This window comes from Haliaeetus albicilla, chromosome 9 (assembly GCF_947461875.1).
Source record: "Haliaeetus albicilla chromosome 9, bHalAlb1.1, whole genome shotgun sequence".
NCBI classification, from domain to species: Eukaryota; Metazoa; Chordata; class Aves; order Accipitriformes; family Accipitridae; genus Haliaeetus; species Haliaeetus albicilla.
The window spans coordinates 25,817,339-25,843,664 of NC_091491.1; the positions used below are offsets into that span (position 1 = coordinate 25,817,339).

General features: G+C 43.2%; 2 long non-coding RNA genes across 3 annotated transcripts in view; one reads left to right on the forward strand and one right to left on the reverse strand.

Moving 5' to 3' along the window:
- The window catches only part of LOC138686848 (uncharacterized), a 50,653-nt gene extending 44,020 nt beyond the window's left edge, over nt 1-6,633 (forward strand). The window contains exon 3 of the long non-coding RNA XR_011326168.1: nt 5,801-6,633. This is a non-coding gene — a long non-coding RNA (uncharacterized lncRNA). The remainder of the gene's footprint in view (nt 1-5,800) is intronic.
- LOC138686849 (uncharacterized) lies at nt 1,213-18,377 on the reverse strand. 2 transcript variants are annotated; one of them, XR_011326169.1, is made up of 4 exons: nt 16,007-18,377; nt 15,254-15,330; nt 11,351-11,480; nt 1,213-2,610 (listed from the first exon to the last, which is right to left on the reverse strand). It is a non-coding gene; the product is annotated as an uncharacterized lncRNA (long non-coding RNA). The 2 variants fall into 2 exon arrangements; XR_011326170.1 differs by lacking the exon at nt 1,213-2,610 and adding an exon at nt 6,950-7,063.
- Between the last annotated feature and the right edge of the window lie 7,949 nt (nt 18,378-26,326).

The following is a 26,326-nucleotide window of genomic DNA, read 5'->3' on the forward strand; positions in this document are numbered from 1 at the left end:
CAGCTGCCTGCATTTATGATACACAGACCACCGTCCCCAGGGGCAGGCGTTGGGCTGGCCGTGTGCTCAGCACACCCAGAGCAGCTTGTGTGTCCAGTACCCACACATGGTAATGTGGACGTTTTAAGAAGTCATTTGTTTCTAGGAGCATAGACTGCACACTGGTTGCATTTTGTTCTGGACTAGGGTGAAGTTCCGATTGAGAAAAACACTGCCAGGCACCCAAATAATGTATCACAAATTCAATATACTCAATACAAATGAACAAACACCAGAATTTCTGACCTGTAGCCATAATACCACTTTTGTAATATGATGACACCGTACCAAGTTATTTTATTTCCTCCTGATTCAAGAGCCAAATGCTATTTGCTGAAAGCCAGTTCAGTTTGTCTGAACTTGATAAAATATCCTCCTGCAACAAAGCATAAGGATTTTCTTCTGAAAGAAAATAATAAACATTTGACAATTTAAACAAACTGAACCCTGCTGAAACCCTTTGAGGCTCAAATATATTGCTTTTTTTTTTCTTCCCCCCAAATCACAGATTTTAATAAATGACAGAAGTAGACCATGTTATACAAGGGATTGTTATTAAGCAGACTGGGAAAAATACTAAATGTCCAGTGTCCGCCTGTTCACTGAAAACAGTTTCATTGCATTGATTGGTTTCACCTTTACCATTTTCATGCCCATTTAAAGATACCTAAAACAAAATGAGTTCCAATGAGGACACAAGCACTGATAAAGTACATCTGTTCCTGTTCAGTGAAAGTGATCCCATGGTATTCCGAACTACACGCAAAGCAAGAGTCAGAGATTTTCTGTAAGGAGCTGGAGAAAACATCTGAGGCAGTGGCGGTCCCACTGCCCATGACTGCTGCCATTCTTTGCTACTTGGGTTTGGATCTCCAGCTGATCTTTGTTTGAAAATTTTCAGCTCTTGAATTTGCTCCCTCCTCTGCTCTCTACCTTCCCCAGAAGGCTGAAGAGAAAGTTTCTGCAAAGATCAAGAGCCTATCAATAGTGCCTCCTGTCCTACGAAATTTGGCATAAAATTAAGATTATTACAGCCTGTTTTTAAAAGAAGCTTTTTATAACCCTTTTCCATGTGAAGACAGAACCACTAACCAAGCACAAGGCAATCACTGTACAAACTGATTTCCACTACTGCAGCAAAGGACACTATAAAAGATTTCTTTTTGCCCACCTCCCTTTATTTATGCACAGTAAATTACACAGTCAAGAAAATAGCAATAAAAAATAATCACAAAGCCTATTGCATAATTAATGTCAAGATTTTTTTTTTTTTTTTAAATAATGCATGTGATGACCAGTTTTTGGAGAGCTACTGATCTGGTCACATACAGAAAATTTAATTATTCTTTAAATTATTTGAAGAGCAGTGGCATTCTTCACCAGGTAACACACCTGTAGATTATCTCCTTGGAGACTTGAGTTCTTTCAGCCTAGAGTTCATTACAGCCTGGAAGCCTTCAGGGCTGATATCTAATGGTAAGCACAGAGTCACCATCCGTGGGCAAGCAGCGATGATGAAGCAGTGTGCGAGGCTGGACCTCCACCACACCCGACATTACCAAAAACATTGGCTGGTGCCAGAGCTAGAGGGTCAGACTCCTTCTTTGCAACTTTTCTCCTCCTTTTTGCTGCTGACGGAGCTGCAATACTTGTACTGCCCCATAGTGTTGGCTGCACTAGCAGAAGGCGGTAAAGTCAGGGCAATACACAGAGCTTTCCTATAGAGACCTGGTGAAGGTAATGTGCCATCACCTCCTTTTAGAGTCCATCACACCAGGTTGCTGGTGGGGGGAGTCTTTGGGTACATTACAACAGTATTTAATATGCCATGAGAATATCTGAGTCTATATTTTGCTGTAAAGCCCCAAAACCCACAGAGGAGTATCGTGCAAAACAAGAAAACCACACTATTTCACAACAGATGAGTTTTAACCAAGCTACACGTAAATGCTGAGCTGTTTTTTAACGACCACCTAGAAACAGTGGCAGAGCAGCCCCTGAGTGAGGTGACACCTGAGTGCAGTTGGGCTGCCCAGGAGGTACTCAGCATCTGGAAAGATTGCACAAACCACTTACTTAGAAAAACTGCCTTTGAGACTTCCTTTTTCAAAAAAGAATGGTACCTCTACGGACTATGAACATCAGTTCTCTCCCCATCAAAGGAAGAATTATTTATTGTCCAGAACCATGGTCACAGAAATAAATGTTTTCAGATTACTGAGAGGGTTATACGCAAGAAGAAAAGAATTCAATTTGAGGTTTTACTTAAGAGGCAAAACCCATTAAGGCCTGGTCTTTTCCCACTGATGTCTACAGCCCTTTGCCAGTGCTTTCAATGTCAGCAGGAGTGTGCCTTTCTTACTTGTAAGGAAAGACTGACTCTGTGATGATTACAAATGGAAAGACTGAATAATGCGTGCTGCTGAGAAAGTCCCGTGACTGGGGAAAATTCCTCACATCTTCTGCTGCTTTCACCATCATCATTTGGGCTATTTGATCTTGCAGTAGCGCTTGCAGGGCTGGTCGGTGCCGCAGGGGCCAGCTCTGATGCTCCCAGCTCCAGGTCCAGCACTGTAATTGGAAAGAAAAGAGCAGGTTAAGACAAATCTATCAGAATGGACAGCTAAAGGCAGCAAGAGACAAACCCTTGTGGTGATGGAATTATCACAGATTGGCTATTTCCAGGTTTCAATTTCCTGCAGACATACAGGAAATATGGGAAAAAAACAACTTAGATGTGTTTCAATTAAAACCACTGTCCTGATCTTCATGCCTTTCAAGATGAAAAAATAAATCTCAGAGTATCTGTATCTGGGAATGCATTTTCCTTCTAATTTCACAAGACCTCCATAGCTGTGATTAGCTATTGAGACCATCTGTCTTTTCTTAGTCCTACCTAAGTATTCAGCAGCATTCAATGTCAATGCACATTTAGCACCTCACCATTTTCCCTTTCGGTTCGATGACAGCATCCCCCTAGATGTTGGTGGGAACTGGAATAGGCTCTGGAAGGAGTTGTGAATCTCTGTTAAGCTAATTTCCTTCTCTACAGAGTTTTCAAATACTCACTGTTTTAATCATATGATATTTCTCCAGGAGTTCTTTGTAGCAATCTAATGCACTAAAACATATCACCAGATGAAAATTACCAGAAAAATTCACTGATGTGCCAGAGCCAGCCCACTAAGTTGCTTTAAGAGCTGACGGGGAAGGAAAGTGCTTGTGAAAATGTAGATGAGTGACTGACTTGACTGGCTCTCAGGGGCCAGGGGTAAAACCACCAGCAAGGAGGCGCTGGGGGAATAAGAGAGGGTACTGAAAATTCAACTGCCTCGATGTGTGGGCAAGGATGACTAAAAGGTCTTCTTGTCTTTCATTTTGATGCTATTTTTCTGGGCAACCACTGATTATATGTTTAGGAATGGAAGAGATATAAAAGAATTAAAAGACTGATTTTTTTCTCAGCAGGAAACAGAAGTCTACCCCACAACAGAAATCTTTCTCTATATTTTCACCATACTGAAAAAGTGACTCCTCTCTTTTCATTGACAATATTCTACTTGTCAAGCGAAAGTCAAGTCATTAGCTAATAGCTTCTTGAAACATAAGGTCTTGACATGTAAGGTCTTTGCTTTCAGTTAATGGAAAGAGGCCATCACAAGAGAACTCAACTGTACCCTCCTGGTCTAATCCACCTCAGAAACTGCTGAAAGATGGTAATCGAGATGAGTAGGAATTAAGTACGGCTGTCTGGGGCCAGACTTGGTCCCTATGGTTTTGCAGGATAGAAGATAGTGCATTCTTGCAAATTTATTTGTAACATTTTTGCCTGCTCCCCACAAACTTATTTTTGCTCATTTACCCTCACCCACCAGTAACCTAGTCATCCATCAGCCACAGAATTTACCACCAAGACTTATGTGAAGGTTTGCTGCAGAAAGCTAAAGGAAAAAAAAAAAGATAACATGGAAAAGGGGAAAAAAGATATTTTTTCCATTGCTGCAGATATCCCATGCTAGTGCTTCCTACCAAGAGCCACTTTCAGGCTTATCAAAATGGGATAGAGATGGTTTCATCAGTGTGCTACTGCTCCCTCAGCCACACTCTGACCTTGGGCAGGTAATTTATCTGGTCTGTGCATCAGTTTTCCCCTCTACAGAAAGCAGGAATTGAATTTTGCCTTATAGGGGCATGCTGTGAAGCTGCAGAGTTTTAAGGCTGACAGGAGCAGACCTAATAAAGGGAGAAGATACAAGTCCCCGAGGCAAATGCAGCTCTTGGGTGCATTTCCCAGGACTTTGCCCTTACAGTGCATTTTACAAACAAGACCAGAAGGATTTAATAAAAGAAAGTGAGAAAGAGAGAAAGAGAGAAAGAAAGGAAGAAAGAAAGAAAAGGGAAATAAAAGAAGGAAGGTAAGTCTTGGTAAAAATTAAACATGAGATTAGCTATCATCTCGCAAAGTCATAAAATTAAATTTAAAACTTCTAAATTATGAGAGCTTTCAGATCAAAATGCTACACAGTAGCTCAAGCGGAACAGAAATAAAAAAGCATTTATAGCCAACTGCCTTCCTGCTAACTACTTCTTTGCAGGCTGGGCTCAGCTTCCAGTTGACAGTTTGCAGGGATCACGATGATTTTCTAAGTTGCAAAAAACTCTGCTCAGTTATCTCCAAGCACCTGAGAAGGTCCCTGTGGTACCACCCCCATGCCGCAACCATGCTGCCGTCCCAGCAGAGCAGCGTCCCTGCCCCATGCAGGGCATTCCCAGACCACTCGCATCCTGCAGGAATAATGACTGTCAGCACATAAATAACCAACTACATCCCACTCACCAGGTTGGTCTGCTGTCCTGGTTTCAGCTGGGATAGAGTTAACTGTCTTCCTAGTAGCTGGTACAGTGCTATGTTTTGAGTTCAGTATGTGAAGAATGTTGATAACACTGATGTTTTCAGTTGTTGCTCAGTAGTGTTTAGTCTAAAGTCAAGGATTTTTCAGCTTCTCATGCCCAGCCAGCGAGAAAGCTGGAGGAGCACAAGAAGTTGGCACAGGACACAGCCAGGGCACCTGATCCAAACTGGCCAAAGGGGTATTCCATGCCATGGGATGTCCCATCTAGTATAGGAACTGGGGAGTGGGGGTGCGGAATCGCCGCTTGGGGACTGGCTGGGTGTCGGTTGGCGGGTGGTGAGCAATTGCCCTGCGCATCATTTGTACATTCCAATCCTTTTATTATTACTGTTGTCATTTTATTAGTGTTATCATTATCATTATTAGTTTCTTCTTTTCTGTTCTATTAAACCGTTCTTATCTCAACCCACAGGTTTTGCTTCTTTTCCCAATTTTCTCCCCCATCCCACTGAGGGGGGTGTGAGTGAGCGGCTGCGTGGTGCTTAGTTGCTGGCTGGGGTTAAACCATGGCATCTGCTCATTGATGGACAAGGACAAATCAATGCACTCCCAATAGGAAAGGAGAGGGACAAGAAATCTGAACTGGGTTCAACCCAGAGAGACCTTCCTCACTGGCAGATGCTGACGTGGTCTTGTACCTCCATCAGGAGCATGTGCATACATCCACAGCCCCACTCTCCAGCCACGGAAACAAAATGTCTCTGGGATGTCTGTCAAATCTCTACCCTCCTCACTGGTTTTCTGGAGGATTTTTTTGGTGGGTTTCTGGGGGGTTGGCTTTTTTTTCATGTTTTTAATGATAGAAGTCTAAAAAGGCTAAATATCTTCTTTATTTTTTCCCTGAACAGTAAGACTGATTCTCAAAATCTGCAGTTTAAAAGGCATGAGAACTTCGAGATGAGTCCTGCAGGAGTGAGGCACATTGCCTGACAAGAGGAAAGGGCAGCAAAGGGCGGCAGTACACCACTGAATCGCATGCGGCTAGGATACAAAGCAGCTAGTGAGACTATACAGCTTTCTTGCTGTAGTTAATACAGCAAAGGCTCCCTGAAGGACCCACTGATAATGGCTGGTTTGATGTGCAGAATCATAAATCCATGCTGTTTTCTGTTCTTCTTGCCAGCCCACTCGTCTTGGCTCTCCGGGTGACCAAGTGGTCCCCCTGAAACACCTTGCCCCAGAACATTCATTTATGGCAATTTCTTGAGAAGCATTTCTTGCCAGATATTATTTCTGTTAATTAGGCCTTTTGGCTGCTTGATATGCCGGAAAATTCACATTTTTCTACTCTTTTTCTCCTGCTTTTGAGTTGTTGTATTTATTCAAGATGAAAGCCAGATGTTATATTAATAAGAGAACTGCCTTTCCTGAAGGGAAACATTCATCAGTGCAGAAGGAGACATTGTAGCTTTGCTGTGAATTACTTAAATTCCTCCTTTTTTTTCTTCTGAACAGGAAATCCAAGAAGATGTATTTGAAAGCAATGGTATTGTAACTGCAGAATAAAAGCCATTTACCCTAATCCCTTTAGAAGCTGGTAATAGGGATTTAAATGTACTGAAGTTTAAAAATGTTTAAATTTGAAGGAGAGACAAACATAAACCCAAAATATTTGGAAAAAAAAGAATGTTTGGATATTTTACATAGCAAATACTTTTCAAATACAACACAGATGATTATTATCAAAGCAGCTGGATTTTTTTTTTATGCCCAGTGGCTATTGATTTTCCTACAGAGCCTCTTCTCCCAAAGCCAGGGCCTTGGCACAAATGAACCTAAATGATGTTTTACTTTATACTGAAATAAAAACATTCTACAAAACAGCTCCTCTTGTATTGTGCTCGATGGGTATACTGTGATTATTTTGATAGAGAGGGTGGGATGGGCCGACTTGGGAGCAAGTAATTCATGCAAAGCTAAACTTCCCCATGGTACGGCACAGGCAGGTGCTTGGCGGCTCAATGGGGTGTTTATGACACCTGGGTTTGGCACTTGTTGTGGAGCTCTGCTGGGTGCGACGCTTGGTCCAGCACTGGAGGTGCAATGTGCTCGGTGGGTGCCTATTTTTCCTCTGCTCCTCTTACTTCTTTTCCTGGTGGCAGAAATAACACCTATAGGAGGAACAACGCAAAAGAAAAATGCAGTGTTTCCTCAATATGAAAATTCAGTAGCAAATAAAAAACACTTTTCATGGAAAAAAAAGACTTTGCAGCTGACTGGCAGCCACAGTATTTCCCTGTGAGTGGAGGCAAAAGCAGCCTCATGCATCGCCCCATCTCTTGCCCCTGCTGTCACGGGTGCACTGCTCACACTTATTCGTGTCTGGATCCTTTCTAGTGCCAACCATGGCTTAGAAATTTAATTTTGGGAGTATAACTTTTTAAGCAAAGCCCCAAGCTTCTCACACATCCAAATTAACCCTTTGAAAATATCCCTCCCATGTATAAATTACAATCTTTAATATTTATAGGAATAATGTATAAATCAGAGATTTCCAATATCATATGTTCATAAAAACAACCATAAACCTGATACCTCACTTACCAGGTTTTGGAAAACTTGTTAAAGATGTAATGGAATTATCTGTTTGTATAGATTTTTATATCTTTATTATTAAATATTTCCATTATGCCATTGCTGGAATATTTTTAGAATTAATAATTAATCTGTTGTAATATAAAGAAGAATACGAGCATAGCTATTTTACAAAATATGTTCCAGCTGAACGAGCTAATTAGCTTTTAATAATGAGACCCAGCCAATGGATTTACAAAGCAAGCTACTGGAGCTTAATGATTTCAAAAGCTATCACATTTACAAGTTAATGTAGCGTAAATTATTCATGAGCATCTTATTTATAAGTGTAATAAGTTATTTCCAGAGCTAGCGTTGCCTTAAAATGAGGTTCTTCTGAAAAGTGCCTTTAGAAACAGAGCTTTCTGTGATCCCATGTTTACTGTGGTTTTCGCTATTCTCACATGAAATTGTAGAAGTTTGGAAGTAGGTCATTTACCAGCCCAGATTTCCTTCAGTCCACATCCCTGCTAAGCCCTGACAATCCCCATGCTTTAGAAGTGAGCAGAGGCATCAGAGGCACTCAGTGTAATGCTCAACATTTCTGATTCCCTCTCTTAATGGCATATAGTTAGGGCTACCAAAACTGGAGAAGCCTCCTCTCTACCAGCAGCAATATTATCTTTGGCTTAGCAGCAGTTAGTGGCACGCAGAATTGAAACAAGAGCCATCTACAACAGTGTGTTGCTATCTCACACTATGAAAAGCCCTTGCCCTTCCACCTCCCCACACCTTCATCAACACAGAAACCAATTCCAGGGAAACTTCCCCATGTCGAACCCAGGAGAGCCGCACAGAGGCATCAGCAATGTCTCTTGTCACCCGGCCTTTCTTTCATGGGCAGGTTCTGGCTCGTCCAGCAAATTGAACTACTCTCACCTGGGTGCAAAGCACCTGGTAAAAAGTCAGCAAATTTTATGAACCGAACAAAATCTTCCCAACCCAGGCTTTGTCAGCCTCTCTCTGGGAGAATGGCAGAGTTTTAGTAGCAAAGGGTGAATCGAGCTCATAAAACGTAAAAAAATTGGGGTAGGAGCTGGTTCAGGAGAAATTCTACAGAGAGTTTTGAACCTAAAGAAAAACCACCAATTTAGAGGGAAGGGTCTCCTAAGGGCAGGAGGAGGCAAAGGTTGGCTTGGTTATAAGGTATTTCTATTTCTAGATAGCCTTGCTACCATTGCCATGCTTGGCCTAGCTCAAGGGATTCCAATTGTCAACAGAAATAGGACTTCAGCTGCAGATGTTCAGGTTAGGGCTTCAGTTTGTGTCACCCATGGATGCTTTTCTTCAGTGCTCAGAAGAGTTAAACTGGTTCATCAAGAATTTTTTTTTAATTTGTGAGGATATTTGAAAGGCAAATCTGCTAGTATAGAATCATCTCTGCCAAACATTACTTTCTGTGCAGAAAGAAGTGTTCTAGCAGAGATTTTTTTATTATTATTATTTTATATACAGTACATAAATCTACAAGTTCTAATTCTAGCTTAAGATGAACAAATAAACACACAGCAAGATTAAGGCAGGAATGTTTTCCCTGTTTAATTGCCTAAGTTACATCTTGGCAAAATTCCTGATTTGTTCGTTTTGTTATGGATGGTATTCTAGACGTTTTCTCCATTTTGTTATTTCGCTTGCCAATATGGGATCTTAGATGACTAAGAAACATTAATTCCTGTAGAACTGCAGACTTTCAGAAAAAAAACCCCAAACTTTCCATTCAGCTGTCATTATTTAGGATTGTTTTGATTTTGTTAGGTTTGCTGGGGTTTGAAGTCACAGCAAGATCTCTTCAGGCCTCGGAAGGAATTATGTGGTCCTCCTCACATTTCTGATTTGAATCATTAGATACAAATGGCATTTTTAAAGAATAGAGGAAACAGCTGGTTTCACAATTGCTCACTGAGACCCAGAGAATATTGTATTTTCTCTCGAAAAAGTAACTTGGCAAGATTTATTTATATTATCAGGAAAGAGGATGGGGGGAAGATACTTGATAAACCGTGTTCCTCTTATCCGCTTGTTACATGGAGAAGCTGTTCAGTGTAAATTTGAATGAGCAGAGGTTCATTAGATGCATTAATCTCAATCTTAAAAATTACAACTGCTTCATTATCCAAGTTCATTTACACAACAGGAGGAGCCAAGCTTGAATCAGAGTATTTCTAGCAAAACATGTGCCCCTTAAAGCAGAGATTTTCTCCTTGGGGGTCAGCTCAAGAACATGGAGTCACTCCTCAAGAAACACTAATTATTACCACGAGGGTCTCCAGCTTCCCATATCCGTTCAAGCTGCATTTTAGCCCTGCTTTCTCAGCCACAAGTATATAGCAATCACAGCAATCTGTGACAGAAAGGCAGATATGTAGACATAAATATCCACATGTGCATGATCTGTATGAGCATAGACACATCACACACACACAGAGAGTATTATAAAAGTCCAAAACCTCTCCCCATAGGGAAAGGAAATAAGAGCAAACATCATCCCACTATTAATTAGGAAATTAACTCTACATTTTTAAAAGGGGACAAAATGGCACATGAATCGTTACACTTGGGCATCTACCCTATGGTCACCTTGAAGTTTCTCATCCATGAAGTTAAAGTCCAGTTTTGCAGCAGTAGCAAGCAAAGCAGATGGGTCAGTTAGTCTGCAGGAGGCTAAGATGGATGCCAGCAGTTAAAATACTTCTCTGTATTTGATTTAGAGGTATGAAAAGCTAATCAATGCATACTCCTCCCAAAAACCATTATGGATATTTAGTTCATGAACATTGTATCTCCTACCAGCTGGGCTTTGAGAGGGTACCCCCATGAAGCTCTGCTTCAAAAAACAAATTGGTGTGATCCACTTACAGGTTTCATAGAAATGATATCTTCACAAGCAATACCAAGGTCCTTGAGGAAGAGACAAGGAGCATTGTCAGTATTTGGGTATACCTATCAAAGTAGTTTCCATAAACATCCTAAAGGCAGATGAAAAAAAAAAAAGAAAAAAGTTTTTGTCAATCAATTTAAAATACTTAATTTTCAAGATGTTGGGGAAAAAAAACAACCCACAACATTCTTGCAGACTTTTTTGAGCTCTGTTTTTTCCCCTCCTTTAATTAGTAATTTATTAAACATTTTAAAACCATTAACGTTTGCCAAGCAGTTCCATCAAGCTCCATCCATCAATGAGTCCATGAGTTTTCAGCTGAGTGAAGAACAAATGAGCAATGTCAACGAGGCATTCAGCTAACAGGAACCAGGTGGTGCTTGACACAATATTTTCAAGTTGTGCGTCATCGTGTTGCATTCTTGAGCCTGGTGTGACTTCCTGGGAGCAGTGCCAAGGTCAGGCAAATCATTATTTACAATTAATGACATTTTGAAGATTGTACACTCTTAAATTTCTCTTGTCCTTGTTTCCTTTGAACTCGTCTTTGTCTTCTTTTGGTTTTGACTGTAAGCTCTTTGGAACAAGGATAATTATTTTCAGTGTTTGGAAAAGGCCAGAGTCTCTGTAGATGCACTCACCTCACTCAGCCTGCACTCACCAGAAGACAAATGATGGCTTCACAGACATGTGAAATGGTGCTTTTTTCTTCCCAAGGAGCGGTTTGTTGTTCTCGAGCTGTCACCCGCCATAAGATCCTTCATTCACTCCTACAGCACAACTTAGCTCCTAACTGCCTTTCTGCTCTTCCTCAGTTGTTGCATTTCTGTCCAGATTAAACTCTAAGCCGCTCTGGAAGTTCCTGGTGCCTTCTCCTCACTACAGGCACAACCCTGCCAAGCAGAGCCCAAGTCCACCTTCCACCCCCTTTCCAAACCTCCCTTACCTGCCTCAGTCTCCACTGCAACCAGCACGGTCCCCTCTGGCAGACAGACCTAGGACCTGAGCACAGCATCCATCTTCCCTCTCCAGGATCAGGGCATGGCTTCATTTTGCAGATTCCTGCTGCATAATATCTGTAAGATGCAATTTTCTTATATATTCAGCCATAAAAAAACTTCACCAGTAATACATCTCCCATCTGATACAATCTTGCCTCACAAACTCAATCTTGCTGCTCATCCGCTTTCACAAACCTTTTGTGGACTGCTGCATGGCATGTACCACCCACCAGCAAACCCAGCCATCCCCCACTGCCTCGTCACTCACCAATTCCCAGCTCCAGGCAGACACATTGCAGCTTTGCAGACAGAAACCTCTCTGATTTTTCCCATTCAGCTCCTTCGGGTTGATTTAACATCTTATAATAGTATTTTTAAACGGCCTTTTGGGCTGAAAGGCTTCCTGGGTGCCTGCACCATTACCCATTCACTCTATATACTCTAAACATCCCAAACCATGAACAGACAAATTAGACCATTATTTCCTGCAACCAGGGAAATGAGCTTTACTATTAAAAAAAAAGATTATGGTCTCTTGCTCGAACACAATTTAAGGAACATGCAGAACAAGGAAACACACCAAGTGGACATGCTTGGGTATAATTTCCCTAATGCATCTGTTCAAAGACGGGCTGTTGATATATGTTTTCCTTATAACAAGCACTACTTGAAAAACATTTTTCTCCTTGTCTTTCCTCCTAAAAATCTTCAGCAGTTTGCCATTTTGTAATTATTTTGTTATCTCCTGCATTTGTAGTACATTAAATCTCCCATTAGTTGCTTATCCACCAGGAATTGAAGATGATTATCACTCTGTTTCTTTGAATTTATACTTTGATATGATAATTTACTGTCTAGATATTATCACTAAGAGTAGGAGGAGGCAGCCTGAACACCCTGGCTGTAATTTGATGAAGGATTTGTGGCTCTCCTTGTCAGTTCTTCAACCATCAATCTGCCCTTGCAGGGGCTTCACCTAACCCCCCCCATGAATTACGTTGTGGCGCAGGGGGAGAAGTGATTATTCCAAAATATTACTTCTAAGTCAGAGTCTTTAAACAGTGTCTACAACCTGTATGGGAAGGGATGGTAGTAAAGGACTTGTTTACAGCCCTGAATGCCCACTTGCTTTGGAATTTATTAAGTAGTTAAATGGCACAAGTGGTAGTCAGAGCTTGTATTTTATGTCCTGTTGTAATTCAGTTGTAACTCCACTAAAAAGGTTGTCAGCAACCTTTACTAGCTCATAGTGTGTATCTGAGGGAACAAAAGGGAGCTTGTTTTTCACTACAATTTATTCGTTTATTTATTTAATAAAAGGCTAATGACAGACAGGTCTCCCTGCTAGCAACACGTATCAGAACTATAACTGAGCAGAGGGGTAGCACCAGAGTTTTCTGCTTGCCCAGTCTTTAAGAAGATAGCCGGGTTTATTTTTGCAGGCAACACGAGCAAAATTCAGCCATTCATCTTAACAAATGTTCACCCCACAGTGAAGGTCCCTGCCCTGACCCTGTATCTCATTTTGGTTTAGGAAGAAATGAAGTGCGTGCCCCCCCCCACCTCACAGCACATCCCTGCAAGCCCCTGGCTTTGGGCTCAGCCTCACATTGAATCTGCGCTGCTGCCAGAGGGAAGTCAGGCCCGAGCTAGCACTACGGTTACAGGGGGAGCTTTCTGGATTCAATGCAAGCCTAGACTGAAATAAAGTCCCTTGTCAGCTGCATGTACAGAATGTCACTCTCACCAAAGCCAAATTCCCATAGTTTTGTAGTCCCACAAACAGGCTGCCAGACTGCACCTGAGGCAACATTTTTATGACCCTTTGCCAACATTGGCTAAATAAATTCAGAAGCAAGATGATGACAAATATGATAATTGGAAGCAATCATAAAATTCTGCCTGTTTGTATTTTTCAAGACAATCCCTATTTGTGAAAGTTCCCAGTTCCTGGACTCCTCAGCTCAGCAGCTGCTTGCTTGGTTGCATAGCAACTTTCTCTTCTGCCTCTGCTTGCCAGAATCAAAAGGCCACGTGTTGCATAAAATAATTAAAGTATTTCTTGGTTCAGAAGGACTGAAGTTCAAGCAGGCTGGCTGGCACATTGTTCCCTGTGCTGATCTCTGACTCCAGACTCCCACCTTGACAACAAGTGATATTCATAGCACTGAAATCACAGACCTATAATTTTCTTTTTTCTTTTTTTTTTCCCTTTTTTTTTTTTTTAAGGGCACAGTATGGTCCTTCCTGTGACTGGGCATCTCCTGCTCTGAAACTAAAGATGAAAGAGGCACCTGTACAAGAAGACAATGATCCAGCATACAGTGGGACCATCCTGTTAGAAAACCTGGGTTTAGTAGCATCTTGATTAGAAGACCAAAAGCTCTCTTGGTCTTCCCCAGTAAGACACGTGATGGCTCTTTAATACTCCATAAAGATGCAAGACCTGACTGCGACAACAACCTCCTCTCTGGATGCCAGTCACGAAGGTGAAGGCAGTCAACTCTGAAGCCCATGAAGTACACAGACAAGCCCGGGCTCCGAGCCCTGGCATGGCCAGACCGCAGCGTGCCATAGCCAGATGACAGCCTATCAAAATGTGACTGACACAGCTTTTGTCGATTTGGTTGGCTTTAGGACAAGACCAGTCGTATTTCAGCACGTGGCCGAAGCACGGTGAGCTCTCAGGGTACCTCAGTGGCTCCTTGCAGGACTGTGCTCTGGGAGGTTGGCGGGCAATGACCGTTTTGATGGCCTTTCATGTATTTCTGCCGATCTGCGCACTTCCTGCCGGGGCTGTACCCTGACAGTGGACACAGCCTTTCTGGAACAGAGACACCCATGCTGTGCCCCGAGTCACTGCTCTGTTTTATGCTTTGTCCGTAAAATTGGTAGGGATAGACAATTACCCCACATTCTTCCCAGCTGTCACAAGCATAGCCATCTTTAGGAGCAGTCCAACTTTTAATGGAAAAAAAAAATCACCCTAAAAAGATACTTTTTTACAGGGTTCTTTAGGGCAAAAACCTGCACAAGCATAAAATGACAAATGACTGCCTTTGATGGAAATATGCAGATGCATCCGTGCAAGGTCCCAGCCCTGCTCTCCTGTATTCCTGCTGTTCCTGGGAAATGGATCCACAGATTTAACACAGTCATGGTCTCATTTAATTAGCCTTACAATTAAAACTTCCCCACATATTTTTTGCATCTCATAATTTGCAGAGCACAATGTCAGCAGAAAAGAAATCACAGTGAACAGTAACTCCATCCCCGAGGAGCAAGTCTGAGTTGCCTGGGCAATCCAGTCTGGTCCTTGCTGTCCTTTTAGGCCAGGCTATCCATCACCAGCGCCAGTGTTTGCTGCCAAGTGGCTAAGAAAAGCTCTGGCCTAGCAAGCAACCATAAGAGCTCAAATCAGCCACGGTCAATCCTCACCACTTCGTGTGAGGTCAGCTGGCAAATACGGCTTCCTGGGCTGTGGACATGAGCAACACACAAAACCTCGGCAGTTTAGGGAAAGCTTCACAGCGGATCAGCCAAAGTGCCTGGCACGCAGCTTCTGAGCATCCCGCCGCTCCCTACCAGCTGAGCCAGAATTGCGTCCTTTCTTCCCCTTTCCAAAACCCTGCACGCTCCCAGTTCTTCTTTCCGAATCCAAACTGGTTGCTCAGACGTAACATACTGGAGGACAATCAGCCCTATCTTACATCTACCATATCCCCTGGTGCAGGTCCTGCACCAGCTTCAGAGGAGTCACACTTAATCTACATCACCTTGAATGAAAGGAGAAAATCTGGCTATTTTCATCATCCATCCCTTTCCCTAGCATATAAAAAGCTTCTTACATTGCTGGAAATATGTTGAAATCCCAGATTTAAAGCACCTAGGAGCTTCCAAAGATGAGTCCAGCGCTGGATTTGATCTGAAATGTGCAATGAAGAAAAGAAGGGCAAAAGCTCAGATCTTTCTTCTTAGTCTCTCTACATCACCAAAAGACACATTTTTGAAGGCTCTGTTTGCATTAGTTTCATCCTAATGTTCTTGCTTTTTTTCCACACAAAGGAGGTGTAAAAACCTTATAAAAACACAATCCTCAAGAACTGCTGCTTACAAACAACCTCCTCGCTATTTTCCTTTATTGAGGAGGGAACAGAAAATGCACAGAGACCACTAGAAAATTGAATTGTCAATTGTAATTATGTCTACTTACTTTGAAAGAACATATAAAGAACTCTGTTAGATTTTTACTGCAGAGTAAAAAATTAAAATCATTACTCTATTATCTCACATCAAATTACAAGAAAATTTAACAAGACCATTTTATCATAATGAATTCAGATATATGTTGCTCAGAAATCTGCTGCACCAGGATTTTTATACATACATAGCTATGTAGGGAAAAGAAGATCAGCATTATTCACAGGCACAGGTTCCGCGGACAGGACCAGGTGCCTGGTTAGTGGCCAAATGCCCTCTGACAAGTCCTGCCCTTACTGCTAATACACAACGAATTCATCTCCTTCATAAATGCCTTGAACTCATACTGCAAAGTGCCTGCTAGGAAGAGAAAAGGAGGTAACGGAAAGACCAAACTTTACCAACACAGCCCTGATTTTGGGTGCCTGCAGTTTGCATGACCACCCACTGATGCCCCAGGTTTCCTTTCTCTGCATCTCAGTTCAGTTCACTCGGGGTTGAAGGGTCTTCAGTACTTCTTGAAAAAAGACCAGTTGCAGTAGAGCAGCATCAATCTGTTAGCCAAAAGTAGTTGCTGCCTCTGAGGTGTATGCATAGATCTTTTTTTCTCTCATCAGAAAAGAAGGGGGGAAAAAAAGAAAAAAAGAAAAGAGTAAAAATATGCATGTTGTCTACTTGGTCAACAAAGCTGCATTAAAATAGGTAACATTAAGAATATGAATATTTACTGCCCAGCTAAGGAGCAGGGAAAACCATATGTCATCCCACACCTTCCTGAACATCTCTTCTACCATCATTTTACTCCAAAACAGAGTGCCCCGGTTGGCAAGCAAAGCCCCAAGAAGCAGCACCCAGAGCTAGCCCTAGGCCTTCTGAGAAGGATGTACCAGCTGAAGCTGGGAAACAGGGCCAAGACCTGCCAAACAGGGAAGGGAAAAAAGGGCTTTTCACCTAAATCCAAAAAAAGGGGTTCAAACAGTTTCGTGGTGGATTGGGTTTTTCTGCTCAGCAAGGACAGGCATCTCAGCCCTCTGGCACACAGTGATGTGAATATCCAAAGCAGCAAAGTGAGCTGTGCCTTCCTACTGCACCATCACAGGCACAGGCACCTGCCTGCCCCTGCATCCGACCCCCTCCCCGGGGTCTCTCAGGCTCATGTTTTGAAGGGAATTACATCTTTTGGCATTTTGCTCATTTTGCATTCTTTCTTTTCTATTCTGCATTACTATAAGCAATCACCAGCTGCTTTCAGGTTTTGTTTTGCAGTTTAGCACATAATTTAAGGCTTTATACGTTGATGTTTAACTACGCCCAGGTCACCTCCTTTCAGCTGGGGAGAGGGAGGACTTCAGCCCCTACTCCTCTCTGCATTAGAGAAGGGAAAATCGCATGATGTGGAGTTGATTGCCTCTTCCCTTAGAAATACCCAGGGATGGGTGGAAACTTGAAAGGCCAGTTGCTCTCTTTGCCTTTTCTGCTACAATTTCCCCTCATACACCATAACAAATTCCATGGAAAAAAGTACTCTCAAGCTCCCTAATCCCATAAACATGTCTTCAACCCTGTAAAGATTAAATTTGAAGAGGGAAAAGGCACAGACAGGTCACCTAACCACCTTACAGCAGGGGCAAACCTCCACCGGGAAAAGCCCAGCTGCATGTGGACCTAGAAAAACCAGCATCCAAGAGCAGTAATTTGGGATACTAATTGATCTGCAGGTACCTTCTCAACTCCTCTAACGTATCTTTCTAAATAATGTCTGGAGACCAAGGCATATATTTGCGCAGGGCATCACTAATATGCAATTTATATGTATGTGTGTGAAGCTAAATAGGTGTGCTAATTAGCAAGTATTGATTTTAGAGGGAATTAGGTATCTAAAGATTTTTTAAAGTCTGGCTTCAGCTGCAAGGTGTAGCAATACTCTGCTGTGAACAGTTAGCAATGCATAAAAAGGCTGGCTCCCGATCACCATGAGGACACAGAGAAGATTAAAGATTATCCCAGAAACAGTTTGTTTCATTAAAATCCAATATGCTCCAAATGATTCTTTCCACCTATATTTCTTCCCAACTGTCTGACACCTGTAGACCGACCGTAAGTGCACACACGGAGTCAGCAGGAGGCTGGCTGCAGTTTCTTGAGAGCTCAGCATTTAAATGAAACAGTTATAAAATTCTTCAGTCATCCTTCCAACGTAAAAAAAAATAAATGTAAAAAAATACAAATATCTTTCCTGTCCCTATAAATCTTCCCCACCCAACGAAGGTCTTGGTGCCCAAGTGCCGATGTGCCCATCCTTGGCTGCAGAGTGACCTGCTGTCCCCGTGTGCTCTCAGGCTTCCTGTGCCCTCGAGCTCCCCGTGGGTACAAGAGCTATTCGAAAGGATTCGGAGGAGCACAGCCACAGTCTGTTCTCGCTCACTGCCTCGGGGGATGTGAGGATGTATTTCCTCCATGCATTGTATATTACCTTGGAAACTACATGCCATCTGATGGGGATTTACACACAGCCAGGAAGTTTCGCTCGTATTGTGAATTTGCCTTAAATCCTTCCGTTAACTTCATATAAACACTAGCATGATCTGGTCTGAAAGATGTGCGACAGCTCCTGCTGGTTAGGCCAGCTGTGCCTAAAGCAGCCCACAGCAGACAGAGGTGGGGAGACACTCAGGCTAAAGAAAGGGTGACAGAATCCCAAACTTTGGCTCTTCAGCTGGGGTAAAAACCACCACTGAGCAATTTGTATTGGCCCAGTATACTCAGGTGAGCAACTCCTCTGTGCACACAGCCCATCTGAGGAAGTAAAGGGGTTGTTGTTCTGAGAAAAAACCACCATATTTTCTTTCTCACCCTCCCCCCAGTCCCATCCTGGAGCAGAGCTGATGGTTTACGGCTGCTCAGCATCTGCAACTCTTCGGGCTCTGGGCAGCGAGTTGAGCTCCACTCCCGCTGCTGCCTCCTTGGTGAACTCCTAAAAACCCTTCAGCGAGCAGCACAGAGCCACCAACCGCCTTTGCCGTTCAAACACAAGGGTGACGGCAAAATGGGGAGTATCACCCTCGTGCTGTTGAGGCCACCTAGTGCCATGGGGAGGTCAGAGGGCTTTCCCGTACATGCCTGCCTCTGAGCTCCCGTGGTGTGCGGGACCACTCATCAGAAATGAAACACCGGGTGAGCAATACAATTTCCCTCTTTTTTTTTTTTCTTTAATGAATGCAACAATACCAGCACAGTTATGATAAAAGATTCCCTCTGGCATAAGAATCATAAAATAGGAATATGATAAACCCTCTGTCTGCTCAGAGCTGTATATTGGTTCTGGCATTTTTTTTTTTTTTTAAATTCCACTCCAAAGTACATAAACTGGGGCCAAAGCTTATGGAAGTTAGTTTCTTGATCTTGAACAGGATTTGCTCCTGTGAAATGTTCATTGCAGCTCCTCCTACTTCATACTTGTAGAAATATACATGAAAATAGCCATAGAAAAGCAAAGATTCCTCAAGCCATTGCCCCTGTCATCTCTTTAAGGGCAAGAAACAGTCTTGCTCACCTTCTTTTGATCATCTTTCCACAAGTATTGGTTTTAGGCCTTCTATTTCCTACTGAATAGTATATCGGCAACCCAAGACCACACGAGAACAGGAAAATTTGGCAGGGCTTTGCTGTACAAGAATCATCGTTTGGAGGGACATCAGTATAAGATAAACAGCTCTCACAGGTTTAAATACACTTTTTGAAAATGAAGTCTAAGGAATAGCAGTGCAGCAAGGTCAAGTCTCCTGATCTCACTACATGCTGTTGTTTCACGCCCGGCCCCGTGGCCGCCAGCCTCAGCCTCCCCTCCGGATGGTGGTTGCCAACAAGCAGGGGCTCTGCCTCCCCCCACCACAGAGCGGCCTTCGTTTTTCCACCCATTTCTTAGCAAAGAAAAACAATTAGATATCACCTTGCAAACTGAGGAGGGATGGTGAAAGCTGCTGCCGCTCATACAGCTGGAAACTGGGACTGAACAAAGAAGTGTGATGGCAGGAGAAAAGGAATCTTTTTAGGCAGGGTGGGCACAGGCTTTTCTAGCCCTTTCTCTGCACCTGGTAACTTAAAATATGAATGACAGCAATCGTCTAAATACATCCTTGTAACACACACCACAGAAACATGCCAGCGCTCCTCCACCAGAAAGATTTCCTGTGTCTAAACTGTTTGAAGCTTCCCTAGGGGTGTCATTTAATGGTGACAGCATACCTGTGGTTCCTGTGTACTGTTCGGGGGAGTGCTGTATATAGTGCTATTCTTCTGAATATTTAAGGGGAAAAGAAAAAACAAAAAACAACAACTTAAAAACAGTCCCCCAAACAGTTTGCAAGCCTCTGGTTTTAGCAGAACACAGGAATCAATCCCAAAACAAAATGGTAACACTGAAGGCTGCTTGACACAAGACTGTATTTAGAGAGTGAAATGAAAGCTCTCTGATTTTTAGAGCACTGAAGAATATGGGAGGGGAAAATTAGGGCCATTGAAAGCTGTGGGAGATCAGCACTTCTGAAAAACAGCCGGTTTATTGCAGTTAGGGTTATTACATTAATATTCAGCCTTAAGGCCTGCATTTTGTCAGCCTGTAAATAAATCATGTATGCTAGAAATGCTCTCATCCAGCAGCGATGTTCTGCATCAGAAGCGAGTCTGTGTGCTGAGCTGGCGGCACGGCACCCAGCACAGCTGCTGAGGAGAAATGGCCGTACGCTCAGACCATAAAACCACCACATTGTTTTCAAATAGCTCTTCAATACATAAATAAAAAAAGTCTACTATTTGATGAGCTGCCATAATCGTCAGGCATGTAGAAGGTTGCAATGTCATCAAGACCAATGGCCCACCTTGAGAGAGGGACAAGCACATGTCAGTGTCTGCCAGGGCTCTGCTTTACAGCTCGGACAACAGTGGGTGGCCTTGCTAGCACCACCACTTCCTATGCCCACGTTTCCAAAAGTATGATTAAATGTGGGATGACATGCTAGCAGACAAATCCCACCACTCAGGGAAGTGACAGGCAGTAGCAAAACAGCAACATGCTGCTTGGCTTTAGCATAAATTAATATTATGGCACTCCAGCTTTTCTGAAAGTCTAGAGGTTTAATAATTTTGTCTTCTGCTTTTGCTTCTTTCAGTTGCTTTAGGTTTCAGTGTATAACAGTTGTAAACCATACAATTGTATTACAAGATGTTGATTACTATTTGATAAAATATTCATCAAAGAAAAGCAGTAAAACAGTGGAGCTTCAGAAATATTTCCCTTGAAAAGCCTTGAAAACAAAGGCAAACCAGAATTATTAATTAACAATAATAGAATTCTCGAGAGAATAGAAACCAGACTTTTGTTTTGAAATCCTATTTGTTCTGTCTCCTACAAACTCAGGTTTTAAGAGGAATGTTTTCACAGCAAACTTAAAGAGAATTTTGGTTTGTGTTTATGAGGCATAAAAATTAATAGGCTTTTTTATGAGTGCCTTTGCATGTTCAGTCACAAGAATTTTTACATCGTCTTATTGTAGAAATGGAAACAATGAATTGAAGTGGTGTCACATCTGAACACTATGTTGGCTGTGGCAGGGCAACTCCCCAAGGATCTGGCCCTGCACTTGGAGCCAGGCATGGCTTTTGCCAAAGGTAAAGGTGGCTTTCATCAGAGGTAAAGGTGGCTTTACCTGCCCACAGTGGTCATTAATGGAGCAGCTCCATAAGCTGGTGGGAGGCACTGGCTAAGGAACCGCCTCAGTTTTCCAAGGGTAGGATCTGGGTCTGCAGCAGTTGTGGTGTTGTTAAGAGAGTGCAGAGACAGGGCAGGTGAAAAATAAATTATGAGGCTGCGTTGCACCTTTTGGGGTGGGAGGTAACACCAAACAGGGCAGGACACTCTAATTATATAAACCCTAATAATTGATCCTTTAGGTCCCCAGGAGGCTGTAAACTATTACTATTACCAATATCATGCCCAAGTGACAGAGAATAAAATGTTAGAGGTTAAACAACTCACTGGTATCAAGAAGAAGAGGCTGGGAGATCTGCATTTCAGACAGGATAAGGAACTAGTCACACGTAGTGCTGAGCATCTTCAGCCTTCAGTAAAGCTGAACCTTACGGAAAAGGCCTGAAGATCAGCCCCACTTCCTCTCATTCTTTCCTGCAGCAGCACCATTCCTGTAACAGGGCACCAGCGTTGGCTTATTTGGTTTTACCTTTTTTTGTTTGGTTGGGTTTTTTAAGTCTATCAATAGTGTATAAAGGTATACCAAATCTTACCTAGAAGCAGCCCAAAATCATCTGCTACAATTACCAACCACGTTGCTTCATCATTAACTTGCACAGAATCGCTCTTGTTTTTAAGAGCTGTAAGCTAGTTCTTGTGAGCTTTGATGAGCTCTATTTACTGAAGTTGAAAACTAAAGTATCCATTTTCAGAACAACTTGCTAATATTCCATTGCAATAAGAGTTGCTTTCTGTCGTTCGTTGGGGTTTTTTTTTAATGGACATTTATGAAATAACAGTGCCCTTTGATTATCTAATACTCTGAAATGAAAAATGTAGTCATTTTGAGCTATGATGGACAGGAGAAACAGGGAAAGTGGAAGGCCAAAGGAAAGATCTCCACTTAAATAACTGTGTTAGTATTGTGCAACTTGGAGTGAGTCCTAACAAAAATCTAATCAAAGGCCTCTTTATAGAGGTGAAGTAAAATCAGCACACATATATGTAAAACAAAGTCACCAGTCGTCTTAATGGTAACAGTCCACAACAGCTCCTGACATTCCTTGCAGGAATGATATTTCTAAATCGGCCCCGTTCTCTGCCTATAGGAATTGGGGAGAAGGGCAGATGTGCCTGTTGCCTCTGTTGGTTTGGAGAAGGGGGAACAGCAAGGGAACAGACACTGAATTAATTTTTCTTCCCTTTTGCAACACAAAATAGCCATTTCTAGCATTGTCCCTCTGCTTTTCTGAGGAATAAATTTAAAAGCTCCTAATTTTTCTACTAAATTTAAAACATTGCCTGTGCTTCACAGAAACAGTGGAAGTGCCCCAGTCATCTACTCACAGAAGTATCTCTGGACTCTTTCAATGTGTTTATTTTCTACCCAAATAGAATATCATTTTGGTTTCATAATTAATTATCCAGCCTGGGTTTTGTTTTCCTTTTTCTGCCCTGCATCAAGTACCTTTAATTTTCCGTAATTTGCTATCTTCCTAGTAGTCTTTCTAATAATCCCAGGGGAGGTCCCTCATTAATTGCTTTCAGTGTATGGATTTTGATACCCTTCCTGCAAACTCATTTCAATTAATCCTGCTCCTGCATCCTCTTGTTAAGCAATAGAAATCAAATACGTATCAATTATCCCAAGCATAATTTGCCCAGTTTTAGCTCTGATTTTAGACACAAGCCATCTGAATTCCTTTTGACACCAACCCAGATGCAACCACAGCGAGGAGAGTCTTTGACCATGGGCAGAATGAAAGACACACAGGATCAGCATTTTTTCAAGGTTGGGGCCACTGGACAAGAAAACCAAAACAACCACAAACAAACAAATGAACGAACAAAAAACCCAAACAAAAAAAAACCCAAACAAAACCAAGTCCAGACAAAGAAACAAAAAACCCTTTTGCACTTACCCGCACTCTCCTGATGACTCCAGACCTCTGCAAGATGAACAGATAACTGTGTCCTACCCCCAACTTTTAGTGGCCTTAAGCCAGGCTCCCCTGCTTTCTACCACACTGTTTCTCCAGTGCACCATAATGAGCTAATAGGCACAACTCCTGTTGAGTTCAATTCCCTCACATGGAGAACTCCCAGCTGAACCCTGCCTACGTAACTCTGCTGAATGGACCCACATCATCAGTGCTCGTAATCACAGGTTCTCACATGGAAATGGTCCCTGCAACCATTCAGGAGATGGACCTTACAAAGCACCTGTGATGCGTGCCCACCGTGGTCCTGAATCTCTTCTCACGGGGCATCAATCTGGAGTGACTTCCATCAGGAGAGATATTTCAATACTAGAAAAGAATGAGATATTTTACATCATCTTAATCTCTATACATGACACAAATACAAGTGACTTTGCATTTCCCTACATATCACCTACTTGCTTAGCTCTTTGCATTTATGGGGGTTATCATTAAAAAGTCAGGTTGCATCTACCATCCACTGCTATCCTGTTTTTCCCAATGTTGGAAACAAAACTAAAGCTATTTGCTCATCTTGCATCTGTAGTGTTGAAAAGTAATTCATTGTAGCCTACACCTAAATATTAGGCTGAAAGTTCAGTATAAGAGTTTCTTCAATCATATTTGCTCCACTCCATTAACTCGGTATTAGGGCAGTGTCAGTAGGTACACTGCTGTTGTCAGGCACTGCCATCTTAACATGCAGAGTACAAAACTTATCCAAAATCAGACTGAGGTCTAAGACAGCAGCCAAAACAGTCCACCTTAAAATTTGCTGAGACATGTCATGCTACTGTAAATTATCTCTGTCTGTATTACTTGAATTGCAGTTTTCCAATAATAAATAATATAGTCTTAAAAATTTAATTTAAGTCCATACACTAAGTGCCCCTAGAAGTGCACCAACACTGGTTATCTGCCAAATCAGAGAAGAAACGCTCCCTTCCCCATTCTTGACATCTCCCAGTTCACTAGGTAAATGAAATACACTGCTAGAATCTTCTACTCAGCTGTGCTCTGTGCATATAATGTGGCATTTGCTTTTCTTCTTTCCTAGTTAAATGTTTAGCTTAATAGGTCATAAAAAAAGGCATCAAACAAAGAAATTTATGTGTCGGAAACTTCACTCTGTTATTTCTTAGCTTCAAGTGCATTGAACTCTGCCTAGGTGGATACTAAAACTATCTAAGGCAGGGAAGTACTCCAAGTGCTCTACATCGCACATAGGGCACCTGATGAAAAAGAAAGTAAAATCAGCCAGCCTCCCCACAGTCACTTCTAGCTCAAAACACAACCGAGAACCTCCCCTGAGAAGCTTCACAAATGCCATAAAGTGGGAGCTCCTCCCGGGCGCTGCCCTGGCAGTGCCGGCCCTTTGCAGCTGCTCGGCTCCACGAGCTCTCACGGCAGGTCCTGGGCACCGCTCTGAGTCAGAGCGTGTCCGGGTAACTCGCCCCCCTGGATTTTGGCTGCCAAGAGTTAGAACAGCAGCTGCTTCATGACCCGCTTCCAGTGACTGAGGTGCCCTGGGAAGCCAGCCAGCGGCCGTGACTTCTGGTCCCACGCGGCCCTGCCCTGGCCACTTGCCTGCTCAAGAAGGGAGGGGGAAACCTGCGGGGAGGGCAGGTGGGAGGGAGGCAGCGGGCCGGCGTGACGCAGCATGACACCGCGCCACCCTCTTGGTCCTCTTCAGCCGCCTTGCTGGGGCAGGGAGAGGAGGGAAGAAAGTGGGACTCGGCCTCTGGTTCTGTCAGCCGTAATCAACGCATCACATTTTCACATACACCCTGCTCTGCAAAAGCCTGCTTGCACCCAAACGCTGCTCTGCAGGCAGGGCTTTTGTGTAACAGGTTGCTCAGGGAAATCCAACTGGAGGCAGCTGTGCTGGCACTGGGGCCGAGGGCGACGGCCGGTGCCTCTGCTCAGCACAGCCAGTCCCACCCCGGCAGCTGCTCGGGGGCGAGCAGGGAGGCTCTGAGCACCGGGGCAGGGCGGCTTGGGGGCTACCAAAGGGGACTGGGGAGCTGAACCCTTTATGAGTCTCCCGCCCCATCACAGAGGACGATTCCCTGCTCTGAGATCTGCGGCTCGGGAAGGCAGTGGACTCCACGGGAAAAAATGATTCACGACAGAAATATTACTCAGTGGCCCGTCGTTGCCCTTGCGAGCTCTGCAGCTCTGGGCAGGCACGCTCACCTGGAGCCGGCCGGGGCAAGCAGGGGAGAATACCAGGAGGGATTCAATCCCCCCTCCAGCCGCAGCTCGATGCGAACCCCAGCGAGAGCGGACAACCGCTGCCGCTGGCGGGGACGTTCCCTGCAACCTCCCTGCAGCTCCTCCAGACGCTCCTGGCCGGGGCTGGCGGAGAGAGAACGTGTCCAGCCACTGCTGGTGTCTATTCCAGGACTGCAAAAGGTACAAATTTGTTTCAGTAACAGTGATCTTGGCAGGCGAGAGAGGCAGCTCCAACATGCTTTTTTATACATACATATTTTGGACTCCCACCGAGAGTTATTAGTTATTAAAAAGCAATCAAATGAGGCTGGCTTTGGAGTACATTTGTTAGCCATATGATATCAATTAAGCCCCAGCCTCCTGACTGCAAGGAATTGACATTACCTCATACACAAGCAGAATTATATTCCTTCTCTCCCTCTCTCCCTCTTCGAAGTTGGTAATGCCAAGTATCTCCCACATGCCCAGGGAAAATGTTGCAGTTATCCTGAATATGTGGATGCCTTCAATTTGTAATTAATAGAGGTACGTAGCAAATGCTTTTGCTGGAGTGTGCAGCAGCAGTGAAGGATTCTCCTGGCCATACAGTGCTAAATAATGTGGTTATCAGTCCGCTGAACAAAGTGGGGCCGGTCAGCTGAGCAGCTGCCCACCGAGACCTGGGAAGACTCACAAATGAGATGTTATGCCGCTTGTTAATTGCCAGAGAAAGCAAGGGTTTTCTCTACTCACAAAGTAAGCTGCAAGCACTTGCTCCCATG